This window comes from Manacus candei, unplaced genomic scaffold (assembly GCF_025592945.1).
Source record: "Manacus candei isolate 608988 ecotype Guabito, Panama unplaced genomic scaffold, ASM2559294v1 h1tg000065l, whole genome shotgun sequence".
NCBI classification, from domain to species: Eukaryota; Metazoa; Chordata; class Aves; order Passeriformes; family Pipridae; genus Manacus; species Manacus candei.
In genome coordinates, this window is record NW_026138113.1 from 11,201,546 (window position 1) to 11,207,545 (window position 6,000).

Below are 6,000 nucleotides of genomic sequence, written 5' to 3' on the forward strand. Positions count from 1 at the left end.
CCATTAAAATAATATTTCCATTAAAATAATCCATCCCCTGCGAGGGCTTCATGCCCAGGAAAGAGGAGCTCAGACGACTCAACCTTCAAAAAAAAAGGGGAGGTGCAAGGGCAGAAATTGTCTCACATTTTTCTTGGCTTTGTCTTTTGGTTTTTGACAAACCTCTTGCTGCCTGTCTGGCATCGTATTTCCACGGGATGTTGTATCACAACAATATGAACGGTTAAAGCTTTGGGAAAACAAGGACCAGTGCTCTCCTAGAACAGTTTTGATCCTCTAAATCACTGGAGGTCCTCATGCTGTCTTTTTTTTTCTTTTTGTTTTCTCTCTAGACACACAGCCCACGTGTGTACGAATCCACAGGGCTGCTGCTCTGGCTCATTCATTGTTCAGATGTTGCAATGATTTTCCCTTCACCTTCTTCAGCCCACTTACCACAGACTGTCCTTTTATTTTCATGCTGTGGTTAGAACACACAACTAGGATCTGCCCTGCTGCTCAGACTGTGTCATAATTACAGGGTACATCAGATCAGGGGCTTTCCTTTATGCAAAAGAAAATCTGACTAGTCATGGTTTTAAGCTCTACTAGAGGTTGAAACAACTTTGATTCTTCTGCAAATCTCTCACAATCATTTTGTTCCATGGTCTATGCTTATCCTCTTTTTTTTTGTTTATGTATTTGTTTGTTTTCTTCATCTCTTTCAGTAATATGGTCTGAATTAGCACGCTCATCTGTCAAACTGGGTTTCATATCAATCAGAGTTCACCTGCATCCTTCTGACAACTTTTACTTTTTAGAAATTTTATACACTGTATAATAATAAAAACAGTCTAAGCAGCAAGGAACAGAGATGAAAACATTACACCTTCAGGGCAGGGATAATTTCTTATCCCTAGTTGCCAGACCACCATCCCTGATGACATACTACCAGATTTTGGTTGGGACACTGTTTACACAAAAAATACCCATTATTGTGTGAGCCCAAAAATCACTGCACTGTGAATTTGTATTGAGAACTTCGAGAAAAAAAAAATTGGAAAATTGTAAGTAATAATGATTTTAGCTGATTTCAAGGATACTCTCATACTGTAAAACCATGAGGACTTTTAAAACTATTTGGGGTATTGCAGTGAATAAGAAGTGCAATGCTTTGTGCAGAATGGGTTTAATGGGCATTTATACTCACAGACATACCACTAGAACTTTAAAAACATAACTGTAGTAAACAAACAAGGGAAACAAAGGCATAAACCAGTCTTAGTGACAACCCCTGGGACAGGTGGAACACAAGTTGCATTCTCTAGGACCAAATAAAACGTTTGAGGAAGGTTTTTTGGGCCTAATTTTTATGAAGAATGGCCATGTAGGCTATGTTTTAGGTATTGGTAACACAGCAAGTAGAAGGAAAAGAAGGAAAAAATATTGAGAGAAGCCTGGTTATTCTTACTCTCTGTTGTGCTTTTCCTGCTGAACTGGTAATTGGATACAAGTAAAATGCAGTCTATAATAAATATACTGAATAATAGTCTATAATAAATATACTGGATAGTATAGGCTATAACTGTTATTCAGTTTACAGTGGAATTGCTGCAGTGCTCAGAGTCTAGTTCAGAACTGGACTAAACTGAACTCATTTCAAGGTGTCTGTTCAGTCCTAATTATATGTTTTGCTTTTCCATGCATGTTCAATTTTAGATAAGCTTGATTGCATGCAACGTCTCAACTAATTTCTATTTGTTTCTCTTTTTTTCTTCCTTTTTTTTTTTGTTTTTTTTTTTTTTTTTTTAACAGGATTGAAGGCTGGAAGCACATTGCTGAGCAACCTCAGGTGGCTATTTTCATCTGCTCTGATAACAACATGCGTTCTGAGCAAAGAAAATGTTTGTTCTTTCCCTAGGAGATAGTTTTAATGCACTTTCACTGTGTTCATCCTGTGACTTAGAGGAGCTTTCACGGTTCTAATTACAATCTGTTTGATCTCCTACTTCAGTTCTAAAATAAGTCTGTAGTAATTCATGCAGCTAGTGTATGTTGACTGAGAATGTATTGATAGCTTGTTCCATTTTCTTCTGTAGAAAAAAAGTAAAGTAATACAGACAACAAAGCCTACTGTTTCCCATGATTTCTGTATGTGAAGGGGAATCTGCAAACACATTAATTCACCTGACATGCAATCCAGCCATATTTTGGCATTGCTCTTCTATCATTCACAAGCACAAGAGACTTATTTGTGAGTTACTTTAGTCCTTATTTACCAAAGATCTTGTATGTCAAGGAGAATAGTAAATCCTTTATGACTCCAGCTACCAGAGTGAGTAAGCCCCTAACACAACCAAGGCACAAAAGGATTTACCATAAACTAAATTAAATCATCCAGACTCAGCTCATTAATAGATCTGAAGGAATGGGCAGAAGAGAGAAATCAATTTAGCATCTTGGTAGATCAGAGCCAGAGTTGAGGGACGTCCTGCAGGTAACAAGGTGTGTGGGGGGGCCTGGGATGGACCAGAGCCTCCTGAAACAGGTGACATAACTGCTGACACAAAGCAGATTATACTTTGAAAACCAAATCATGCTGAAAATATTTACAGGCAAAAAGAGAAGAAAAATAAAACAGTGCTGCTCTTGGTCTGGCTTTTTCTTTCAGGTGTCTGGAATGACTTGCTGTCCAGTGGGGCTTATTGATAAAGTGCAGCTTAACAATTTTGATAAGGAACCCTGATAAACTTCCTCCAATTATTTCTGTGAGGATTTGAAACGAAAGACAATTCTAATCCTATTCTGTAATTATGATGCATGTTTCAAAACCCTGATCTCAATAACACCATTAAATAAAAACGAGACACAATTTACCTAATGGAGAAGGTTGTGTGGACCTTCAGTTTTGTTAAGAGAGCTAAGTTACAAGTATAAAAAAATTAATATGCAATTAATGCTGCCTTGATAGTAGTTACAAAGACAACTAAAGCCTTTCAACAGAGAATGATTTTTTTTTTTTATTTTTCAAGCAGTTACTCTAATGTAATTGCTACTTGTAATCTGGTCTGCTTGATACAAATTCAGGATTTCATTGAACCTTCAAAGTGTCACAGAGGAATATCACAGCTTTGCACTCTCTTTGGAAAAATGCCTATGTATCAGTGATCTTATTATAGTATTTCTCCATCAAACAATTTGGATTCACCTTCCTGTAATACCAAATTGCTTATATTTATTCCCATCACATTTCATAAAATGAATTAAACTACAACAGGTTTTTTTTTTTTCAGCTCTACATAGAATTCATGAACAAAAAATAAAAAAATAGGAAGGAAAATCAGTGTGAAGTTTAGTAATGATCTATAATGGATCAAGGCAGGAATAGTGTTCAAGCTGATGCAGCAAAGTACTCTTGAGAATTTTCTTCCCTTTAGGGGAGAGTGTAGTTGTCATTAAATGTAAACCTTATCCAGCAGTGGTGCAATAAAACTAGAGGTAAACAGTGTGAGGCTGAGACAAATAATGCATGTTCCCACACTTAATATTTTCTAACCAACTTTAATGCCAAGTTTCAAAAGAGAACAATAGTGATTAAAATACATGTGACTACAGGCTTGGTTATCTGCACAACTCTGTACAGGTGCTGAAACTGATATACAGTGAAAAAGAGATAAATGCACAGAAAGAACCTGTGCAACCAGTAAAATTATAGTCTTAGTTTAAAGAAATCTCAACGATATTAATCCATAGATAGAGATGCTCATAAAAGAAATGTAAGTTTTTCTGAGTTACAAAAACTAGATGCAGGGGGAACTGATGTAGAAAACATAATAAAATTACATGTAATCTGACTAAGGTACTACACACACGGACAGGATAAGGTTCCAAGCTATTTTAAAATTTTTAGCTGTATTATTTTATGTCTTTGTCTCTTTACTACATATTTAAAAAAATTAATTGTGACATCCTTAGATTACACTTGGTAAAACTTTATCAGAACTTTATTTTGGTGGTGTTACATCATTATTTTGTGATCCAGTTCTGTCAAAAGCATCAAAATGAATGAACATGCCTATAGTTCCAGCATATATATAGTTTTCTAATATGCACATATGTTTCTGTGAAAAAAACCCCATGTGTGACTGAAAATCAGGTCTCAGAATTTTAAATTAGTCCTACATGAACACAAAAGTATAATTCTAAACTGAGTGGGCTTTATCTTACAAACAAGTTAGTGGCATGGACAGAGTCTGCTAAAAAGAATGTGCATTTTGCTTTCAGTCCTATACAGTCTACTGTTTCAGTGAGATGCAAGTATGTTATTTAATGGAAATGAAAGATGCACTTTATTCATAATTATAATAAAAAGGGTGAATGTACAATGTAGAGGTGACTAGATACATTTTGTTTTATTACAGTGATAGACTCATTGAGGAAAACCTCTTTTATGACACATTCCATTATTGCTGTTACAGACCCATAATTTGAAGATTACTGTTCAAAAACCCAGATGCAATGACTTTGCAATCATGGGCCCATTGAAGGTTTAAGAATTGTCTGGCTAGATTAGGAAGAACTTAGTTGTGAAAAATGCTGTGTGGTTTATTGTGCTACTTAAAATTGCACAGACACATGGCAGGCAGGCTGTGTCTGCAGAACAGAGGGGTCACCACTGTGCTGAGTGTGGGGTCTTCTCACCTACGGGCAAACTTTGTTTCTATCGACCCACTTATTATTTCTGCATCTTTAGCATAGCAGAAGTATTTATTTTAACACCTGGTTCTCCCACCCCAAGTAGACAGGACGTGATACTATTGATCCTCAGGCCAATCATCCATTAGGCATCCATTAAGATCCAGAGTGATAGGCAAATATGAATTACAATTATAATAATTCCATCAAAGGGCTGCTAAGATAAGGCACAAGTCTGTAGCTCAGTGAGGGTAAGGATCTCCTGAACCCCTGACATCCCACTGTAGCCACACTTTATATATATTGTTGGAATAAAAGGCGCAAAGCAATATCTCTGTGAGCTGTGAGATGTCCTTTGATGAACTGTGGTGTTTCCAGGCATCCAGTAAAGCCCTCAGCCCTCTGTTTCACCACTCTGCCAGACATTCTTGCTATCAAGTAAGAATCAGCAAAAGGGAACCCGAGTCTGCTTTAATGCACCTTCTACATCCAACATGATCTGCTTCCCGTAGGTGCTCCAGAAAGCATCTGTCATCACTGCTGCCCTAAAATAGTTTCAGCCTGGCCTGGTATTTTCTTATCCATTTCTGCCTTTTCTTTCTTATCTGGTGTTTCCTTTCCCACATTATAATTTGGTCTTTTTCTCCATTTCCCTGGCTGAATCTGACTCTGAAACTATCTGCTGATTTCTGCTAATTTTAAACAAAATATGATGCCACGAGCAGAGGTGTGTGGTTTTATTGTAGACATGTTTGAAAGTATTTAACTGAGCTGTGTGTTTAGTATTACACTCATGAGCTTATGGACACATGAGGATCATAGTTTAATTAGTATTTTTAAATTGCATGGCACCCCAGGCAAATTAAGTGTGCTTTGCTCAATATTTTTAAGCGCACGAACTGACGCTTAGAATTGCACAGCTGTTTTCCTTGATGAGGCACACAGAACTGACAAATATATGAAATATATCTGCCCCAACGTGCACCTGGGTGTGCTTCAAATGGACCTTTGGCACGAGAGGCCTAATGATGTACACAGCTGATGTACCTGTCATGGGCCTGAGAAACACAGCTCCCTTCACAGCCACTCACTTCCCTTCCTGCACCCACTTCTGCTACTACACCAGGGTATGAGCATTCTTGCTCTTGCTTATTTAACCTTGCTTATTTAAATTAGCTCTTGCTAATTTATTTGGGCAGCACCTGATCTAAACCTGATTCTTAGACGACAATCCAAAGTTTGAAACAGCACAAAGCTTTCAACATAGTACAGAAACTGTAATTCATGCTGTTGCATCTCTTTAGTGAGAATCGTAACTCATGGTGT